Source organism: Musca domestica, unplaced genomic scaffold (assembly GCF_030504385.1).
Source record: "Musca domestica strain aabys unplaced genomic scaffold, Musca_domestica.polishedcontigs.V.1.1 35, whole genome shotgun sequence".
In the NCBI taxonomy this organism is placed as follows: Eukaryota; Metazoa; Arthropoda; class Insecta; order Diptera; family Muscidae; genus Musca; species Musca domestica.
In genome coordinates, this window is record NW_026712315.1 from 4099663 (window position 1) to 4123820 (window position 24158).

At 35.2% G+C, this 24158-nt stretch overlaps 1 protein-coding gene across 1 annotated transcript in view; it reads right to left on the bottom strand.

The window, feature by feature from the left end:
• The window catches only part of LOC101895872 (mucin-4), a 216426-nt gene extending 208009 nt beyond the window's left edge, over window positions 1-8417 (bottom strand). Inside the window, exon 1 of the mRNA XM_059125846.1 lies at window positions 8202-8417. The gene's annotated coding sequence lies outside the window, so the exon portion shown is untranslated. The remainder of the gene's footprint in view (window positions 1-8201) is intronic.
• Between the last annotated feature and the right edge of the window lie 15741 nt (window positions 8418-24158).

Sequence of the window (24158 nt, forward strand, 5' to 3'; positions counted from 1 at the left end):
ATAATTATTAACGGATTTAATTTATTTATTTATTTTATTTTATTTTTTTTTTTTTTGAAAATAGCTAAATTCGTTTCAAATGGTGGAGAGTATTGAAAGTTCGTGTCGGCCGAACTTACAGTTTTTTTTTTGGTATAAAAGTTAAACATTTTCCCATTATTTTTTTCGATAAAGGTAGAACTTGAATTGAAATTATATATCTTTGAAAATCTGAAAATTATCAGAAATAATAACCGTATTTGAAATTCACATATTCATTGGAAATGGTTTCAACGAAAATTGTGCTCAAAATTATTGAGTATTTTTTTACATTTACATATAACAATAAACGAAATGTTTTCAATTTCTTATTTATGTTTTTTTTTTTTTTCATTTTTGTAATTTTTAGTTTTGCAACGAATTGCAATTTTCAGTAATTACATGAATTGTAATTCAATACGAAAATAATGTTTTTCAATTCAAAAAAAAAAAAAAGACGTGACTTCTGTTCATTAGCAATCTCTGATGCAATTAATATATGTTTTGAAAATGTAAATCTTCATTTTAACACATATCGATTTTAAGGCATGTTTTCTGCATAACTTAATCTATAAATACGTTGTTTATATTTATTTAAAAAAAATGTTCACGCAACAATTTATTTTTCCTAAATTTGTAAACGAACACCTATAATAGGTGTGTTCGATAACTTTGACAACACAAATTACTCCATAACTTGTACACTCTTTCACACACAAATTTAGAGAAATATGAAGTCAAATCCAATGTGATAAATAATTTTTCGAAAAATTATGCAATATATTTTGAAAATGTTGAGTTATAAGGATTTCTTATAAGCAATACCAAATTTGCTATACTATCTGTTACTTTTCGAATATAGTACGCATGTCTCAACTTTAGATATCACTACAGACCTTAATGTCTAAAGGTAAGGTCACATTGGGCAAATGTTTGACGAAAAATGTCAAATATTTCTATGTCACAATCTGACCGCAGAATATTTTTTTGACGGTAAATACAAAAACAACTGATTTTGAGAAAAAAAATATTTGTCAGAATAACATGAGGGCCCACCTCATGTTACCCTATACCACTTTGCATATTTTGCAAAACCTCACATAACAAATAAAGGTTTTAATGGGGAATTTGTTTGTTTGTAATAAAAAGTCCAAAGGAATTAATATATGGGAGGAATATCCTCCTCTGAATCGACTTCTACTAAATTTGTCGAGACATTTGCGCCTTTTCAATTCGGGCTTGTATTATCTATTTGGTGCAGAATTATCTTGAAATCGGATAGATATATATGAGAGCTACGTCTATAGAACTTCTGAACCGAACTCGATAAAATTTGACAAAAGGTATTTCTGAGCTGTATTTGATATATTGCCCCGAATATCGTTACTACGGAGTCCACATTACGGCTATGCAGAGCAAATTCAACAAATCGGATGAACAATATGTATGGGAGCTATAGCTATATCTTAATCGATTTCCACCAAATTGGACATACTGGTTTCCAGACCCAATTTGGCCGTAAGTACCAAATTCCATTCCATTTGGGCTAATATTACACGTTTGGTGCACAATAAAAGGCAAATCGGACGAAGATATATGTGGGAGCCATATCCAAATATTAACCAATCTCGATAAAATTTAGCAAGGGTATTTCTGAGTTATATTCGATATATTTCCCCAAATATCGTTGTTACAGAGTTCATATTACGGCTGCGGAGGACAAAAATAACAAATCGGATGAACATACTTATTTTCAGGCCCAATCTGGTCGCACGTTCATTCCATACTATTTGGGCTGATACAAGTTTGGTTCACAATATAAGGCAAATTGGGTGAAAATATATATGGGAGCTATACCTAAATTTTCACCGATTATCTACAATTTCAATCGGGCCTTGGGTCAAACAAATTATTTGTGCAAAATTTAACTTTGTTTTAATTGAATTATTATTTTATTTTGTTTACAATAAATCAAATTTGGAATTGATTTATGTAAAAAATACTTCTATTTTTGGAGGTATCTTTACAGGGGGACCCGCAGGTAGAAGCGGGCCGTTCCAAATAATTGCCAGTAAGATTATTTTTTATAACCTCCACCAAAAAAAGTATGGAGGGTATATTAAGTTCGTCATTCCGTTTGTAACTCATCGAAATAATCATTTTAGACCCAACAAAGTATATATATTCTTGATCAGCGTAAAATTCTAAGACGATTTAGCCGTCTGTCCGTCTGTTGTAATCACGATACAGTCTAAACGAATTAAGTTAGGAAGCTAAAATTTTGCACAGATCTCTCTTTTGTCTGCAGGCAGGTCAAGTTCGAAGATGGGCTATATCGGTCCACGATATCGTATAGCCCCCATATAACGGTACCCCCGATATTCGGTATTTTTATGATTTTACCCACATTTTTCAACGGAATTGTCTGAAAATCCACACAAGTAGTTCCTTGTGGTTACTTTATACCTCGGCAGAGAATTATCGATATAGGTTCACAATATCGTATAGCCCCCATATAACGGTACCCCCCGATATTCGGTATTTTGATGATTTTACCCACATTTTTCAATGGAATTGTCTGAAAATCCACACAAGGAGTTCCTTGTGGACATTTTGCCCTCTCAAAAAAATTGTCTATACAGGTCCACGATATCGTATATCCCCCATATAACTGTACCCCCCGATATTCGGTATTTTGATGATTTTACCCACATTTTTCATCGGAATTGTCTGAAAATCCACACAAGGAGTTCCTGTGGGTATATTATACCTCGGCAGAGAATTATCTATATAGGTCCCCGATATCGTATAGCCCTCATATCACGGTACCCCCGATATTCGGTATTTTGATGTTTTTAGCCATATTTTACAACGGAATGGTCACAAGGGGTTCTTTGTGAGCACTTTACCCCCCGACAGAGAATTCTCTATATAGGTTAACGATAACGTATAGCTCCCATATAACGATACCCCGCGATATTCGGTATTTTGATGATTTTAGCCACATTTACCAATCGTATTGTCTGAAAATCCACACAAGGAGTTCCTTGTAAGTACTTTACACGCAGACATAGATTTGTCTTTATAGGTCCACAATATTGTATATCCCCCCCATATATCGGCACCTTCCTATATTATATATTTTAAAGATTTTAAAGGAATTTTTAAGGGATTTTATTTTTTTTAATGTTTTCTAATTAGTTCCAAATGGTGGAGGGTATTCAAAGTTCAGCCGGCCGAACTTACTGCTTTTTTAATTGTTAACTCCTTATTCGGGAGGTACGTTGTAAGGGGACCATGCCAAAACATGCATCGACCATATCCATTTTGTCACATTTTTTATTTTTATCCCATCAAGATACCATAACCAAAGATTCATATTGATATGTGCACTGAAAGTATTTTTGGCCGCTGTTCCCATACGACCTCGACCACTGTGCATTGAGCAGCATTTTGCTTTAAGAACAGGAGCATTTGTAACATGATGTTTAATAAATAGAAACACAAACGAATGCAATAAGTGTTTTTTTTTTCATTTGATATTTTTGAATTAACTGAATTTGAATGTTTAGTAAAAATTGTAATATATAGTCTGTTCCAGAACTGCAAGAATTTAAATGTTTTTACTACGATAACCGATTTTCCCTTTTTGATATCGAAGAAAATTGCGAAACTAGTAGATTCTTGCAGGTTCTGGAACAGGAATTAGGTAGACGCGTCAACGCTTGAAACATTGATATGTCAAAAATTTTGAAATGTTTTGAAAAAATAAGAAGATTTTTCTACGTTTTCTTTCGCGACGCAAATCGGAGGTTGTAATGATATGACTTTTTCGACAATTTTTACAAATTTCAATAATATTTCATTCATCATTTTCAATTCCAAAATTGTTTGGCAGTTCAGTTCCCTTCTCCAAATAAATTATATCCGAAACTCCATTTTCTGTATGTTCTCTGTCACTCTCTCTCTGTCTCTCTCTCTCTCTGTCTATTTCTCTCGGCCAAATAAACGTATGTTTCCTCACAGTTTGATTAAACAATTTAATGGGAAAATATATGTTTCGAATGTGAACATGTGACACACATAGCACTATTTGACGCTGTTTGGTGACTGCTTGAACAAACAAAATCTGTCAAATATTTAACTGTAATGTGAAAATCAAATCAGCTTTGTATGAATTTCACATTTGTTCAGCCAAATATGGGAAAACAAATTTCGATCAAATATTTGTCCAATGTGACCGTAGCTTAGGATTATCATTTTATCCCTATTCCTTCCACCCAATATGTTAATAACATTTAGTACTTTTTAGTACCTTTCCTACAATTATAGTACACACTTCCGAAACCACCTCCATATCCAAGCTTTACATAAACATCGATCATAATACCAAATTTAAGATTTTAAGCACTATATCTGTTCAAGCAATACCAAATTTATCGTACATTTCGTACGCTATTTTCATTTCCGAACCCCACTCGTTGTCTAACCCTACCTACAGGCAGAGACCCCAATACCAATATTTAAAATTTCCCAGATCAACCAGTATAACCAATACGAAAGTGTACCGAATTTAGTACCATTTAGCACTTAGTACAGATTTCCAATAACATAAGTTAAAAATAACCACTTTTGCCGACAGATGTATACCCTCAGGCAATGTTCGATTACTTAAAAATATATTTTGATTTCTGTTACGATTATTCAAATTGTTGACCCTCTATGGAGTAGATTCCGTAATAAATATGATACAAATATTGCGACGTTCCAGGTTTGGACTGTATCGACTACTTCCTTCCATATCGCATACATATGATAATTTTTAGAAAATGTTAAAATGTGTTTGAGGTGCAGGGTGAGATGGAAAAACTGCAACCAACTTCAGACTGCTGTCATTTCTACGACATTCGTCCGACACGCTCGTTACCGTAATTATGGTAACGTAGCCCGACATATGTCAAGAAAGTGGACGAAAGAAAACAGCAACATCAGCAGAAATGATTCCAAAAGTAAAGAAGCGAATTGATCGAAGCCTGCGATCAAGTCGAAAAATGATTCGTGAGTTGAACATATCGCAATATTCCATTCGGCAAATATTAAAAAACTTGCTCGGGGTAAAGCCATTGAAATTCCAAAAAGTGCAAGAACTTACACCGCAAGCGAAAGAAAATAGACTCAAAAGAGCTAAAGAGATGCCTCGTTTGGCCGAAAATGGTCAACTACCGAAAATGGTCAACTACCGATGAGAAAACATTCATTGTCCAGCAGTTTGTAAACAAACAAAATGATCGAAAATGTGCACCTTCGGTTGGCCAACAGAACTCAAGCGCCGGCAATGGTCATGGTGTGGGCCGCTATAACAGCCGTTGGTCGCTCTCCGCTCGTATTGTTCGACCGTGGCATCAGAATAAATGCCGAACATTATCGCGGAGGGTGCATTAAAGCTTGGACACGCAAACATTTTGGCCGCAGACCTTGGACATTCTAATAGGACTCAGCACCATCGCACTCAGCACGCGCCACCCAAGAATGGCAACAAAATGAGCTTCCTCGCTTCATTTCCAGCGCACAATGGCCAACAAAATCTCCGGATACCAATCCGTTGGACTATTGTGTCTATATAATTTTGGAAAGCAAGATTGGCACTAAAAATACCAAAGTGTCGATCAACTCAAGCAAGCGCTTCGCCAGGAATGGGCCAAAATAATGCAGAGCAACATTCGGGCACCATGTGACGGTTTCATTGCTCGCTTGAAGTCCATAATTCGTGCCTAAGGTGACCAATTCCAAAAAATCTAAACTTATTCTAGAATTTGATGATATTTCCGGCATTGTTTTGTTTTTGCTTTCATTCAATAAAAAAAAAAATAAAATAAAAGCTGGTAAAAAGACAATAAGTTTGGTCAGCCCGCACTTTTAATACCCTCCACCAATTTTTAGACATATTTGTGGGAAAATGTGGCAAATATCATCAAAATACCAAATATTGGAAGGTACCGTTATATGGGGGCTATACCAAAACGTGGACCTATACATACAATGTTTTGCCAACGGAGATAGAACCTATTTTCATCAAAAAATTCCAACAAATTTTAGACAAATCCGTGAAAAAATGCGACAAAAACCATCAAAATTCCGAATATAGGGAGATACCGTAATACGGCGGCTATACCAAAAATATGGACCAATGAATACAATGTCCCGCCACACGAACTACGACCCATTATGACCTATAAATACCAATTTTCAGACGAATCCGTGAAAAAATGTTGCAAAAATCATCAAAATACAGAAAATCGGAAGGTACCGTTATAGGGGGCTAATCAAAATATTGAACCGATATATCTCATTTTCAATACCAACTATCCTAGACACAATACGAATTATTTTGCTATATTTTGGAGCTCTACGCCAAATAATGTGGCCTGTATCGTGATTTCAACAGACAGGCGGACATCGTATAATCGACTTAGAATTTTATACTGATTATGAATATATATATATATATATATATATATATATATATATATATATATATATATATATATATATATATATATATATATATATATATATATATATATATATTATGGGGTCTACGACGAATATTTAGGGATGTTACAAACGGAATGACAAAGTCAATATACCCTCCTTCAAAGGTGGAGGGTATAAACCATAAAGAAAGTATTAAAGTCGGGCGGGGCCGACTTGAAATCGGATGAACAATATATACAGAAGCTATAGCTATGTCTGAACCGATTTCCAACAAATTTGACATACTGGTTTCTAGGCTCAATTCGGTCACATATGCCAAATTCCATTCCATTTGGAAAAATATTAGACGTTTGGTGCACAATAAAATGTAAATCGGACGAAGTTATATATATGGGAGCTATATCCAAATCCCAACCGATCTCGATAAAATTTAGCAAAGGTATTTCTGAGATGCAGTTGATATATTTCCCCAAATATTGTTGTTACAGAGTGCATATTACGGCTGCGGAGGGATAAAAATAACAAATCGGATGAACAATATATATTGGAGCAATAGCTATATCTGAAACGTTTTCGATCAAATTTCGCATACTTATTTCCAGGCCTAATTTGATTGTGTGTGTAAAATTCCATACTATTCAGGATGATATTACACGTTTGGTACACCATTAAAGGGCAAATCGGACGAAGATATATATGGGAGCTATGTGTAAATTTTTACGGGTTATCTCCAATTTTAATAAGGTTCGTCCTTGGACCAAACAAATGATTTGTGCAAAATTTCATCCGGATCGGGCAATAAATGTGAACTGTACTTTGTTTACAAAAATACATGGACAGACGGACGGACATGCATAAATCAACTCAGAAAGTGATTCTATGCAGATCATCAAAAGGAACAATGGGTCTATCTCGTTTCCTTTTGCCTGTTACAAACAAATGCACAAAGACATAATACCCTGACCATTTTTTGTGGTGTAGGATATAAAAAATTTTAAAAATTATGGCATTTTATTTTTTTTTTCAGTTTTTTATCTCACCCTGTACCGTCAGCCGTTTCACCTGGACGCCATTTAGAGCATTTAAATACTTTTCACACAATTTAAGTAGCATTTTCCGAAATGTCTCTCGGTTCACCATGTGAGAGATCAACCTCGTCCTATTTGTTTCATACGAATGGTACCATATTTAGTACCTTTTCCTACATTTCCTTACCTTCTGGTACCGTTTTCCACAAATGTGATTGATTTCACTTTTGTTACCCCCTCTACAGCCAGTGTTCGTTGGGTGGTTTCTCTAGGTTCTTCATATAAGATTGTGATTCTTCGAGTGTTTTGAACACTTCAAATTAACAACAGCAACAACAAAAACAACGCCAACAACTTCTTGTAGTTAATTATAAAAACAAAAAAAAAAACTCTTAGTTCTTTCTGAGAACTTGTGAAGTGCATTTTCATTTATTACTCAAAATGACGTCTGATGGAAATGAGATTCTGAGAGAGAGAGAGAGAGAGAGAGAGAGAGAGAGATGGGAATAAAATACATGAAAAATGCGGATGTTACAGCGTGCCGAAGTAGCTGTCAGTCAGTGTTGATGAATATCAAAACAGACAATGAGAATAATTATTTAAAAAAGGAAAATAAATAAATAAATAAAAAGAGAAATATAAATTTAAGTATTTAATTACCCTTTTTTCTATTTGGAGAGGAAGATGAAAACAATTTGCCTGAAGCAATTTCTAAAGTTAAAGGGGTGCTGGTGATTGACTGGCAAGTTATCAATCCTCGAGGGTAGCTATAGCACTTGAGTATTTTTCACTTTAAGATTTACAATAAGCACATAATTTGTAATCTCTTAGATTTTCTATTTTTTTTTTAACTTTTTATGTAAATAATTTTTTTATTTAAAATTTTTTATAAGAATTTTTTTATTCGTTACACATTTGAAAAAAAAAACTTTTTTTATTTTTTTGTAGAATGACTCTAATAATATTTCATTTATTGGGGCTTTATTTGCTTGCTCTTGAATATTATAATTTTTTATATATTTTTTCATTTAAAATTTTATTTAAATATATTTTCGAATTTTTTTTAATAAATTTATTTCTTTTTTTTGTGATTATTGAAATTCGTTTAAATTTGATTTTTTTGCTTTTGCTGCTTCGATTTAAATTTTATTTATTTTTTTTTTTTTGTTTATTAAAAATTTATATTTATTTCATCATAAAAACTATTGGATTTATGTGCCACAATTATTTCACAATTTATTTTAATTTTTTTTTTATTTTTCAAATTTTTTGAGTTTTGTTTAAAATAGTTGTGTGTTAATTTTATTTATTGATATTGTTGGGATTTTAATTTATATTTATTTAGAAACAATATTTATTGGCAAATGTTCAAATGCTCAGTCATGCATTGGTGTGGCTCACTTTTAGGCGGCTATTTATTAGGGATTTAAATAAACATATATATGTTGTTGTTGTTTTTTTTATTATATGCAAATAGTTATATCTCTCTCGCCTCCACTTTGGCTATTTGTCCATAACCTATCAATAACAATTTGTTTTAAAATATTTTGTGTTTTATTATTTATATTTTTTTTTTCAATTCAAACGAGGGAGCGAAGAGAGTGGCATGAATAACAATGAACTGCTTAATTGCTCATTAATGATTGTTTTATTAATTTTTTTAGCGTGTATGTGTGATTTTTTATTTAATATTTCATGTGTGTTTTTCTTTTGAATTTTTTTTTAGAGGAACATTTTTTTTGAATTATTATCTTTTTTGTTTCTTATTTGTTTCTATATTATATTTACTATAAAGAGATTTTCGTAAATTATTTATGCTAATTAACTTTTTTAATTGCACTAAGTATTATTTTTAATAAGCATAATTGATTTTTTTTTTTTTTTTTTTTGTTAGAAAAATATTCACTGCATCTGCCGCATATTAATCAAAGCTGCAAAGAGATAAAACCAATTTTGTTTTATAAATTATTATCAACTCACGTTCATAGAAATAATTGTGTACTTTCGGTTATAAATATTTAAAAAGAATAGAATTTAAATAATATAAAAATATATATATAAAAAACAAGTAAAAAAGCTGTTAATTCGTCCGGGCCTAACTTTGAATAGCCTCCACCATTTGAAACGAATTTGGCAATTTAAAAAAAAAATAAAATCCGTTAAAAATTCTGTTAAAATCTTAAAAATACCCGACGTGGAGCTGCAATCGCAACTTTTGTCATAAGCCATTACAATATTCAAATGCGAAAGTTGAAAAAAAAATCGGTGAATATTGTAGCTAAAATCATCAAAATACCGAATATAGGGAGGTACCGTTATATGGGGGCTATACCTAAATGTGGACATACATGGCCCCTTTTTAATGTCAAAAGTTGTGCAGACGCGGCCTTGAGGTCGTCTCTATAGAAACAGCCTTGAGGTCGTCTCCATAGACACGGCCTTGAGGTCGTCTCTACAGACACGGCCCTGAGGTCGTCTCTATCTACACGGCTTTGAGGTCGTCTCTATCGACACAAATAAAATTTTATCAAGCTACACTGAATCCCACAGACAGATAGACGGAAAGACGAACGGATATCGCTAAATCGGCAGAGAATTTTATGTTGATCAACAATATATATACTTTGTGGTGTCTAATATGTATATTTCGAGGAGTTATAATCGGAATGACAAACTTAATTTACCCTCCATACTATGGTGGAGGGTAAAATCTATCAGTCGGTTTTGCCGACAGGCAGACCGATGTACAACCGATGACTGAAAGCAGCAAATGTCGAAAATAGCATCAAATTTTAGAATAAGTTTAGATTTGTTCGTATTGGTCGCCTTTGACACGAATTATGGCTTCAAACGGCCAATGAAAGCGTCACACGCTGTACGAATGTTAACCGTACAGCGGTTATTTTGGTCTATTCGCGGCGAAACGCTTGCTTGAGGTAATCGACACTTTGGCATTTTTTAGTACCAACCTTGCTTTCCAAAATACTCCAGACACAATAGTCCAACGGATTGGTATCCGAAGGTTTTTGGTGGCCATTGAGCGCTGGAAATGAAGCGAGGAACCTCATTTTGTAATCATTCTTAGGTGGTGCGTGCTGAGTGCGAAGGTGCTGAGTCCTGTTGGAATGTCGAGGGTCTGTGGCCAAAATGTTTGTGTGCCCAAGGCTTTAATACACCCTCCAGAATATTTTCGCGATAATATTTGGCATTTATTCTGATGCCACGATCGATTAATACGAGCGGAGAGAGACCATCGGCTGTTATGGAGGCCCACTCCACACTATCACCATGGCCATCGCTTGAGTTCTGGGGTAAACCGAAGGTACTCATTTTCAACTGACCTCTTTGGCAAGTAGACACGATCATTTTGTTTGTTTACAAGCTGCTGGACAACGAATGTTTTCTCATCGGAGAAAACCAAATTCGGCAGTTCAGCACTTTCGGGCAAGTGAAGCAACTCTTTAGCTCTTTTGAGTCTATTTTCCTTCTGTTGCGGTGTAAGTTCTTGAACTTACTGAAATTTCAATGGCTTTACCGCGAGCTCACTTTTTCTATATTTCACGAGCCATTTGTCGGCCACTATAAGTCGTTTCTTTACTTTTCGAACCATTTCCGCTTATGTTGCTGTTTTCTTCCGTCCACTTTCTTGACGTCGGACCACGCTACCATTATCACGGTAACTAGCGATGCTACGAGACGCAAAATATTTATTCACATTTAAATAAATATAAAGAAATCACACTATCACCCTTGAATTCCATCACGGATATCCTCTTTTCTGGAAAAATCTCACCAAAATGGTTTTGTTCGCTTTTAAATAATATTATGAGCTGTCACTGGAATAATTTTAACAGCTGTAGGACGAGTGGCTTAAAAATGACAGCAGTCTGAAGTTGGTTTGCAGTTTTTTCATCTCACCCTGTGTATATATATGTAGACTTTCTGGGTTCCGGATAAATTCCCTAATATTTGTTAACGTTTATCCTTAAATTCAAAAAAAAAAACAAGTAAGCAAAGGCTATAGCCGTGCAGACCATGTGATTCCCTACAACACTACAATATGTTCGATGTCCCCTTATATCCAAATCCATTTTGGAAGATTTCGGTTACCCTTAGTTCCGGAGAATTTGGCAAAAATTGTGGTCCATTTTATATCTAAATGTAATCTAATGGTCATCCAAAATGCTAGATTTCTTCCCTGTCCTTAACTCTCTTCCGATGCGAAATTCCGTGTCGATTAGTTTCCCACTGTGGCCTATAGAGCGACTACAAAATTAGAAAAAAATATTTTTTTTTTAAGAACAATAGGCTTTAATTCTGACCCTACCCCCATGCCAAATTTCGTGAGGATCGGACGATAATTGTGACATGCATATAATGCATATAATATAATACCCTCAAAACGTAGGGTGTAAACATTTAGAAAATTTACAATTCAAAATTGTAAGTCAAATTGAAAAAATCGCATGCGATTAAAAATATGACAAGAATTGAAACAAGTAAAAAAGCAGTAAGTTCGGCCGGGCCGAACTTTAAATACCCTCCACCATTTGGAACGAATTAGAAAATTTTCAAAAAAAAATAAAATCCAATAAAAATTCTTTTAAAATCTTTAAAATATCCGATATATGGGGGGATATACGATATTGTGGACCTATAAAGACAAATCTATGTCTGCGTGTAAAGTACTCACAAGGAACTTCGTGTGTGGATTTTCAGACAATACGATTGGAAAATGTGACTAAAATCATCAAAATACCGAATATCGCGGGGTACCGTTATATGGGAGCTATACGTTATCGTTAACCTATATAGAGAATTCTCTGTCGGTGGGTAAAGTGCTCACAAAGAACCCCTTGTGACCATTCCGTTGAAACATATGGCTAAAAACATCAAAATACCGAATATCGGGGGTACCATTATATGAGGGCTATACAATATCGTGGATCTATATAGATTATTCTCTGCCGAGGTATAAAGTACCCACAAGGAACTCCTTGTGTGGATTTTCAGACAATTCCGATGAAAAATGTGGGTCAAATCATATAATACCGAATATCGGGAGGTACCGTTATATGGGGGATATACGATATCGTGGACCTATATGGACAATTCTCTGCCGAGGTATAAAGTACCCACAAGGAACTCCTTGTGTGGATTTTCAGACAATTCCGTTGAAAAATGTGGGTAAAATCATCAAAATACCGAATATCGGGGGGTACCGTTATATGGGGACTATACAATATCGTGGACCGATATAGCCCATCTTCGAACTTGACCTACCTGCAGACAAAAGAGAGATCTGTGCAAAATTTTAGCTTCCTATCTTAATTTGTTTAGACTGTAGCGTGATTACAACGGACGGACGGACAGGGCTAAATCGTCTTAGAATTTTACGCTGATCAAGAATATATATACTTTGTTGGGTCTAAAATGATTATTTCGATGAGTTACAAACGGAATGACGAACTTAATATACCCTCCATACCTTTTTTGGTGGAGGGTATAAAAAAATGGAACAAAATATTTTCACTTTTTTATTGGTAGATTTTCTGCTTTACTGGCAAAAGACCATTCCGAATTGATGGGAATTGTGAAAATCGGCCCAGCGCTTCTTGATTTATAAGCTGAATAAATAAGATCAATTCTTTTACATATATATTGTACCTATTTTGCTATATATCCGATTTTTTGGCTATTAGCATCACTCTAATGGTCAGAAGTGCTCTTTTAATGTATTTGTGATTTGGCTGGGGTTAAAAATATTCGCGGGTTAGTGGAAATTTTCCTATTTTCTTTTATAAAATTTTGTGTCTATTTTAACCGCTAATTATTGTCCGATGGCCAAATTGGTAGGTTTCTGCCCACTCCTAAACTATAGCTCCATATAAATTTTAGCGTCGATTGGTTCATAATTGTGACCTATAGAGCAACTGCAAAATCAGGATTTTTTCTGTTTTTGGTCCATATCAACCCCTAAATATCGTGCGATCATCTCCAAAAACAATAGGGTTCTATTCTGACCATAACCCCACCTTCATTTTCAATTTCGTGAGAATCGGTTCATAATTGCGACCTGTAGCTTGATTACAAATTAACATGGACAGACGGACAGACGAACAGACGGACGGACGGACATACATAGCTAGATCGATTCATCTCGGCGAGATAGGAAGATCCATATATACTTTCCTATGTGGGAAACCAATATTTCTAAGTGTTACATAATTTTTGGCCCAATCAAACTTATAATACCCCCAACACAAAGTGTTGAAGGGTATAAAAACGGAGAGTGAGAAAGGAGACATAATCCTGCTCGGTAAATTATAATTAAAAGTATTGTTTCGCCATTAAAATTTATCATAACGACGCATTGCCTAATGAGTTTTAATATTTATGAGGCTTTTCAGAAAAGTCATTAAGAGGGTTACTTGTGACCTACGCTAGCATAAGTAAAAGCATGACAAGAGCAATGTGTTTGTAACACATTGAGGTGATGATTTAAAGCACAAATGAAGAAAAAGTAAAACAAACTTGGAACCTAAAATCCCCACAATTTTAAATCGATTCCAAGCAATGAAGATTCTTGTGGGTAATATTTATTAAAACTCCGCTCTTGATGATTTTTTTGGAATTTCCCTTAGAATTTAATAACACACACAATTTATTTTAAATCACACAGACAGATGTAAACGTTAAAATTGTATATTTAAGAGAGTACAGAATCTTCAAATCTTAAATTTATGCCAGGAAGTTTCCAGACAGCTTGCCTGCAGGAAGTGCTCTAAACATTTCCTCACCGAAACCTTTGAAAAAGTCGTTGAAAAATGGACCTGCATAGGCAAGTTTTGTTAAAACCATCAAAACACCGAATACCGGGTGGTACCATCACATGGGGGCTATACCAAAACGAGGGCCGATACAGACAACTTTCTGTCATAGGCTGTAATATTAATTACGAACTTCAAATATTAAATTTGAAACAATTCCGGTTAATAATGTCGCTAAAATCATCAAAATATCGAATATTGGGAGATACCATTATATTGGGGCTATACCAAAACGTGGACCTATTTGGTCCATGTGGTCCGCCTGTGGAAAACACTCTAGCTTCCGAGTGAAATGAAGTTGGTTGATAAAATTTTACTCAAATGTGTATTATGTCTGCAGTACTTTTGGTATTGAATTGTTTGTAGCGGAATTATTTCAAACTTGGTATTTTAAGTTGGTAACAGATGCTACTGCTTAAGACCACGTCTTCGTATAGCCCCCATATAATGGTACCTCCCGATATTCGGTATTTTGATGATTTTAGCGACATTATTTACCGGAATTGTTTCAAATTTTGTACTTGAAGTTTGTAATGGATACTACAGCCTATGCCAGAAAATTGTTACTTCAGGTCCACCCATCCCTTCGTGTAGCCCCCACATAACGGTACCCCCCGATATTCGGTATTTTGATGATTTTAGCGACATTATTTACCGGAAGTGATTCAAATTTTGCATTTGAAGTTCGTAATTGATACTACAGCCCCAGACAGAAAAATACCCATGTAGGTCTACGTCTTCGTATAGTTCCCATATAACCGTACCCTCCGATATTTGGTATTTTGATGATTTTAGCGACATTATTTACCGGAATAGTTTCAAATTTTGCATTTGAAGTTCGTAATGGATACTACAGTCTAAAACAGAAAATGAGCCATGCAGATCCACGTCTTCGTATAGCCCCCATATAAAGGTACCCTCCGATATTCGGTATTTTGATGATTTTAGCGACATTTTTTACCGGAATTGTTTTAAATTTGGTATTTGAAGTTCGTAATGGGTACTACAGCCTCAGACAGGAAATCGGTATTGAAGGTCCACGTCTTCGTATAGCCCCCATAAAACTGTACCCCCCAATATTCGGTATTTTGATGATTTTAGCGGCATTATTTACCGAAATTGTTTCACATTTGGTATTTGAAATTCGTAATGGATACTACAGCCTTAGACAGAAAATTGACCATGTAGGTCTACGTCTTCGTATAGCCCCCACATAACGGTACCCCCCGATATTCGGTATGTTGATGATTTTAGCGACATTATTTACCGGAATTGTTTCAAATTTTGCATTTGAAGTTCGTAATGGATACTACAGTCTAAAACAGAAAATGAGCCATGCAGATCCACGTCTTCGTATAGCCCCCATATAAAGGTACCCTCCGATATTCGGTATTTTGATGATTTTAGCGACATTTTTTACCGGAATTGTTTTAAATTTGGTATTTGAAGTTCGTAATGGGTACTACAGCCTCAGACAGGAAATCGGTATTGAAGGTCCACGTCTTCGTATAGCCCCCATAAAACTGTACCCCCCCATATTCGGTATTTTGATGATTTTAGCGGCATTATTTACCGAAATTGTTTCACATTTGGTATTTGAAATTCGTAATGGATACTACAGCCTTAGACAGAAAATTGACCATGTAGGTCTACGTCTTCGTATAGCCCCCACATAACGGTACCCCCCGATATTCGGTATGTTGATGATTTTAGCGACATTATTTACCGGAATTGTTTCAAATTTTGCATTTGAAGTTCGTAATGGATACTACAGCCTATGCCAGAAAATTATTTGTTAAGGCCCACGTCTTCGTGTAGCCCCCATATAATGGTACCCCCTATATTCGGTATGTTGATGATTTTAGCCACATTATTTACCGGAATTGTTTCAAATTTTGCATTTGAAGTTCGTAATGGATATTACAGCTTATGCCAGAAAATTGTCTTTGCAGGATTATGTCAAAAGTTGCCTTTGCAGGTCCACGTCGTCGTATAGACCCTGATATACGACTACATTTGGTATTTTTAAGATTTTAACAGAATTTTTGACGGATTTTATTTATTTATTTATTTATTTTTTTTTTTTTTGGAAAATTGCCAAATTTGTACCAAATAGTTCGGCCCGGCCGAACTTAGATCTTTTTTATTTGTTTTTTGAATGATCCATTTATTATCAGGTATTTTTTTTTTTGGAGCACTGGATTTGATTTGAATTTATCTGCTTTTAAACGAAAATTATTATCGATCAAGGTACTACCTTCCTTCGAATTCACTCTTAAAAATGCCTTGCTTTCAATGTGAATATTTCTTATAAATCTTCTCTTCAAAATGCATGGCTTTATTGATGGATTTGCCTAAAAATATGCTTTGATTTTTACCAAACACATGCAAAACCAAGCCATAACTCATTTTACCTTCGGATGCTGTGAAGAATAGTGGTAACGTGAATTAACCAGCACTCAATCAGACACATACATTCGTTTACTCATACTTTCTCACTCCTACACACGCACACATAGCTAAACACCCATTTGGTGGCATAAACATAAAAATAGACCCTTCTCAAAAAACAAATGAACGAACGAGAGTGAGCCTTGAAATATCGAAGTAAACCAAAACCAAAAAAAAAAAAGAAATAATCAAACAAAACAAAAATTCCAGGTAAGAAACGTCGAATCAAAGCAGAAAGAGAATGAATGAATGTGTGTTGAAGATGTGAAAGGCAGGAGTCCATGATGTGGAAAAATATGTGTCAAGCTAGGTTGGTGGGGAAGGAGAGCGGGAGGGGAAATGAAAGTAAAAACGTAAGAGACAAAAAGTAAAAAAGAGGAAAGACTAGGCAAGGAGAGGGTAAAAGTTTGTGATGCTTGTGCTGATGGCGTTGATGATAAAAACGATGAAGAAGAAGACGATGATGATGATGAAGACTACGATGTTGTTGTTATTATTATTGTTGTTGTTGTCGTTGTTAACGACGAGAATACATTGAAATAAAACATAAAACCCCTTAAAGCTAAGCATAAATGTGGTAAGCAACAATTTATGTTTGTATGTATGCATGAATGAGGGTACATTTGAGTATGATTGTATGTGTATTTAGGCGTTATTGAGCAAAAACATTACTGAAACACATACACACAAAATGAATTTTCACACACACACAAGTCTTATGACAATGATTACAAAATATACCCTCAGCCATAACATTGATAACTTCCCAGCAAGCATTTGGAAGTGTGTGACTCACTTCCATTTTAAGATGCCACTTCTGCGACGCTTCTAATCCCATTAAATGCGATAGTATGTACATTTACAATAACAAAACTACTGTTGTCTACTTTCTATCGTCACGTAGTTACTACTTAGTGGCGTCAAGAAAGTTAAAAGAAGGTGTCGCGTGTGCAGACACTATCTAGTGACTGCCATCGGATAAAACAGTGATAGTTTGCCATTATTTACGAATTGAACATAAATAAGACTTTATTCTATCTGAAGAATATAAGACACTGTGGCGCAGTGGTAAGCATGCCAGCTTTGCTCTCTGAACACCTCGGTTCGATTCCCAATCCAGACATCACATTTTTAAAACGAAAAAAAAAAATGTTTGAGCATTTCATGTAATAAGTAATAATTCTATGCAAATGAACATTGGAAAAAGAGACAATAAAAACAAAAAAAAAAAAAAAATAAAAAATAAATGCTTAAGTCTGGAGTAAAATTTTTTTTTTTAGTTTTTTTTTCACTTCCAATTACTATCGAGGAAGTGACTTCCACGATCATTAGAAAAATATCGCGGGCGTGGTTCATCTCTTCCCGAAGGATGCTCCTTCCGGGGTGAGAAAGCGATATCAAACGCGATGATTTCTATTGCTTAGGCGTGACTTCTTAGTGATTTGGGGGATAGTTTTTGCTTGCTGGGTTGGTTACATCGAGATGCACACATACAAACATACACCTAGTGGCAATGTGGAAAATAGTAGCTCAACACTTTTGCTAGTAATACATACACACACGCACCCAGGTTGAAATATCACCGTAACCATACACCACAAACTTTTTGACACTCAACAAATGGCATTTCTCGAATAATTCATGACAACTTTCATAATTGTTGGAGACGAAGGTATTTGGGTCATGAACTTTTGGAATCGCAACAAATGTGTCCTAATTGAAGACAAGACACGAAGAGGTGTGGGCCAGACATGGTATATATTCATAAATTATTTGCAAGGGGGCTGAATTGCTATGGCTTCGAGAAGGATTTAGAATGAAGGGTTTAAAAGGGGTTTAAGACCGGCCTAACATTCTTTTTAACCCTCCACCACCATTATTATCGAAGTAAAATGAAATAATGGAATGTGTAGAATATATTAAACTAGTCTAGTCTGGGCCGAACTTTCAATACCCTCCCCATTTGGAACAAATTTGGCAATACTCGAAAACAATAAAGTCCGTTAAAAATTCTGTTAAAATCTAAAAAAAAACACCGAATGTAGCTGTTACTTTAGGGTCTATATGACGACATGGACCTGCATAGGTAACTTTTGTCATAAGCCATTATAATATTCAAATGCGAAACTTAACAAAAAAACGGTAAATAATTTAGCTAAAATCATCAAAATACCGAATATCGGGAGGTGCCGTTATATGGGGGCCATACAAAGACGTGAACCTGCACAGACAATTTTCTGTCATGAGCTGTAGTATCCACTACGAACATCAAATACTAAATTTTAAAGAATTCCGGTGAATAATAATCAAAATACCGAATATCGGGAGGTACCGTTATATGGGGCTATACGAAGATGTGGATCTACATGGCCAATTTTCTGTTTTAGGCTGTAGTATCCATTACAAACTTTAAATACCAATTTTGAAACAATTCCGGTAAATAATGTCGCTAAAATTATCAAAATTCCGCATATCGGTAGGTAAGGTTATATGGGGGCTATACGAAGATGTGGACCATTTTCAATACCAAAAGTCCTGCAGACATAATACACTTTTGAGTAAGTTTTTATTAACTTACTTCATTTCGTTCGGAAGCTAGAGTGATTTCCACAGACGGACAGATGCTGATGAAGTATGCAGATTCTTGATTTGGGGATCTAAAATGTATATTTCGAGGTGCTACAAATGGAATGACAAACTTAATATACCCTCCATGCTATGGTGGAGGGTATAAAAAATAGCGATCATTTAACTGTGGCAGAAACTTCAAAATTACCGACAATCTGAATGTAGTGTTCTGTGAGGGCTATACCAATTCAATCAATCACTTATTGGGTTGGAAATTGTGGCAAAAACCTTCAAAATACCGGAAATCAGGAGGTACCGTTATGTGGGGGCTCTATCAATTAATGACGATTTTTTTTTTGCAAGGAAATAACAGACCTGCTGAGAACTCTAATTGTCAAGTTTTAGCTATCTTGGTTGGTAATTGTGGCTGAAACCTTAAAAATATTGAAAATCGAAGGGAACCGTTCAATGGGACTACACCAATTAGTGGACCTATGTCGAACATTTTTTGCAAGGAGGGAAACAGACTTACCAAAAACAGCAAATATCAAGTTTCATCTAATTTGGTTGGACATTGTGGTAGAAACCTCAAAAAACCGAAAATCGGAAGGTACCCTTATATGGGAGCTATATCAATTAGTAGACGTATATCGTATACTTTTGCGAGGAGAAAACAGACTTTTGACCAATTGCCAAGTTTCATCTAATTTGGAGGAAATTGTGGCAAATACCTTTAAAAATACCGAAAATTGGGAGTTATCGTTATATGGGGGCTATATTAATTAATGGACCTGAATCGAACATCTTTCGCAAGGAGAGAACAGACTTGCAAATAATTTGCCCCGTTATCAAATATTGTACAATTATGTACAACTATAGTACATATTTCTAAAACCGCCTCCATATCGCAACACCAGACCAAGAGAGATACCTGAATGTCAAGTTTCGGGAATTCAGCTCTATAGATTCACTTAATACCAAATGTAGCACCATTCAACACTTTTCGTACACATTTTCACAATGATTTTCAAAACTTAACACCAGACACTTACAGAGAACAGAATGTCAAATGTCAAGAGTCCAGCCCTCTCCCTTCACCGAATAGCAAATTTAGTACCATTTAATACATACAGGGTGAGATAAAAAAGTGCACCAAAGTCAAACGCCATAATTTTTACATGTTTTTTTTTTTTTTAATTTTATTGAATGAACGCCAAAAATGTCGGAAATACCATCAAATTTTAGAATAAGTTTAGATTTGTTTGAATCACCTTTGCCATAACTTATGGCCTTCAAACGGCGGCATTTTTTAGTGCCAACCCCTTGCTTTTCAAAATACTCCAGACACAGTAGTCCAACGGATTGCTATTCGGAGATTTTGGTGGCAATTGTGCGCTGAAAATGAAGCGAAGAGCCTTATTTTGTAACCATTCTTGGGTTTAGCGTACTGAGTGCGATGGTGATGAGTCCCAAAGCCCAAGGCTTTAATGCACCCTCCAGAATATGTTCGTGATTATATTCGGCATTTATTCTGATGCCACGGCCAATTAATACGAGCAGAGAGCGACCATCGGCTGTTATGGCGGCCCACACCATCACAATGGCCGGCGTATGAGTTGTGGTGGCTAACCGAAGGTGCACATTTTCAGCTGACCTCTTTGGCAAGTAAACACGATCATTTTGTTTTTTGCTGTTTACAAACTGCTGGACAACGAATGTTTTCTCATCAGAGAAAATCTGATTCGCAAACTCTTTAGCTCTTTTGAGTTGCGATGTAAGTTCGTGCACTTTTTATACCCTCCACCTTGGAAAGGAGGGTATATTAACTTTGTCATTCCGTTTGTAACATCCTTAAATATTCGTCTTAGACCGCATAAAGTATATATACTCAGCATAAAATTCTAAGTCGATTTAACGATGTCCGTCTGTCTGTCTGTCTGTCCGTTTGTCCACATTATCTGACGTAGAGCGCCAAAATTTAGCAGAGCTATTTGCATTGTGTCTAGGATGGTTGGTATTGAAAATGAGATATATCGGTCCACGTTCTGGTATAGTCCCCATATAACGGTACCTCCCGATATTCGGTATTTTAGTTTTGTTTGCCACATTTATTCACGGATTTGTCTAAAAATTGGTATTTGTGGGTCATAATGGGTTCCAGCTCCGGTGGTGAAACATTGCATGTATGGGTCCATGATTTGGTATAGCCCCATATAACGGTACCTCCCGATATTCGGTATTTTGATGGTTTTTCCCACATTTCTTCTAATGTTTCTTTTACCCTAAGTTGGAGGGTATTAAAAGTTTGGCCCGGCCGAACTTAATGTTTTTTTTACTTGTTGGAATTTCAATGGTTTTACCCTGAGCTCATTTCTCAATATTTGCCGAATGGAATATTGCCATATAGTCAGCTCACGAGCCATTTTTCGGTCACTGCGACGTGAGTTTCGACCGAGTCTCTTCATTACTTTTCGAACCATTTCTGCTGATGTTGCTGTTTTCTTCCGTCCACTTTTTTAACATATGTCGGGCTACGCTACCAGTATCACATACAACGGTACCACCCGATACTCGATTTTTTTTTTTTTTTGAAAATTTTAGGGACATTTTTCAACGGAGTTGTTTTAAATTTTGTATTTAGAATTCGTAATAGATACTACAGCCTATGACAAAACATTGGGTATGCAGACCCAAGTCTATAGCCCAAGTCGTATAGCCTCCAAATATCAGTATCTCCCTATATTCGGTATATTGATGATTGTAGGTACAATATTCATCCAAATTGTTTGAAATTTCGTATTTGAATAGGTATAACAGGCTGTGACACAAAATTGTCTATGCAGATCCAGGTCTTCGTATAGCTCCGTCATAACGGTACCTCCATATATTCGGTATTTTGATGATTTTAGCTACATTATTCAGCGGATTTTTTTTCAAGTTTCGCATTTGAATATTGTAATGGCTTATGACAAAAGTTACCTATGCAGATCCACGTCGTCGTATACATACGACTACATTCCGTATTTTTAAGATTTTAACAGAATATTTAACGGATGTTATTTTTTTGAAAATTTCAAAAAGTGTTGGAGGGTATACAAAACTCGAGCCTACCGAACTAACTGCTTCTTTACTTGTTTTTTGTTTCTATATAAATCACAAGAATTTAAGGCCTGTTTTTATCAATATACCACTATTTTGAATTAAATTATTTGACTCTCTATATCCATTTTACCCTTCCATCAACCTTCACCCGCCCACACACTACACCACATAACAAGTTAATTAATTGCAATGCATATAAATCCAAACATAGCTCCCCCTCTCTCTCTGTTCCTCACTCCGTTATGCATGAATTCCAAAACTTATCGCAGATCGAAGAATAACTAACATAAAATGGCGAAATGGCAACAAATTGATTTTGTAATTTTCTTCTGCCGGTTGGTATCTGGCATTTGTACGGCTATTGCTCATTCTAATACGGCCATCAGATAAAAACAAACAACAGACATTCGTACGCAGTCAGGCGTGTTGATTGAAAGAGCAGAAACAAAAGGATATCATCCAGACACAATGTCTCGTTTTTTTTTTCTGTTTTTACTTTTGTTTTTTTTTTTCGCCATAAACAAGGGCTGAACAACGACAGAATAACATCAAAGTTTATGGACGAAAACAACGGGTCTCTTCTGTAAAATTTGAGAACAGTGCAATATATTTCAGCAAGAAAATTCAGTACTTTAAAAATTCGAAAATGAGAAAATTTAAGAAGTTTTTAAAAACTGCTTGAAGGATGTGAACTACTCAGAATTATTTAAACTTTCCGAAAGCCGGTTACATCTAAATTCTTAAAAACCTAACTCTTTTAGTCCCCGGGCATCCTACGTTGTCTAAGACATAAAGGCCAATTTTTCATAACTCTGAAAAATCTTCCTAATTGAGTACTTTGACTATGTGGAAAAACCTATTTTTATTAAATTTTTTCTTAAGGATCAAAAGTTTTCCTCTTCCATCAATGGGATTAAGATATTACCATTAAGCAAGGCATTGGAAATTTATTTAAACCCTCAAACACACACACACACACACACGAAAACCCCAACAACAAGAATACTATCAATGTCGACAAGAAGCAACATGTTGTAAAGATTATCCTGGTAAGGAGCTCAACAGGAATATAAATACTCTGCCACCCACCCACATCGAGCAGAAGTATTGATAGGTAAACGTTTGGGAGGCCCATCTGAAATGGTGGATAGATTTCATTCATTTCAAAATACAAAAATTGGATTTCCATGGAGTGTGAGTGTTTGTGATAGTATGTGTGTGTGGTTGGGTACCTGTAATATTTCTTGGAAATGTTTATGTGCAAAACTGACACAAAAATTCAAAAGCGAATACTAACTTTTCCAAGAAAAACAATTTTTTGGTCTTCTAATGAATTTTCCTACATAGAAAACTTCAAACGAATTAAGAAAGTTCAACGTTCGACTTCTATACGAAAAGTTCATCCATCGTCTGACAATGAACTTTTCTATAAGAAAAATCTATCCATAGTTTGACAATGAACTTTTCTATGAGAAAAGTCCATCATCGAATGACGATGAATTTTTTTATGGGAAAAGTCCATCATCGTATGACGATGAACTTTTCTATGGGAAAAGTCCATCCATCGTTTGACGACGAACTTTTCTAAAAGAAAAGTCCATCATCGTTTGACGATGAACTTTTCTATAGGAAAAGTCCATCATCGTTTGACGATGAACTTTTCTAT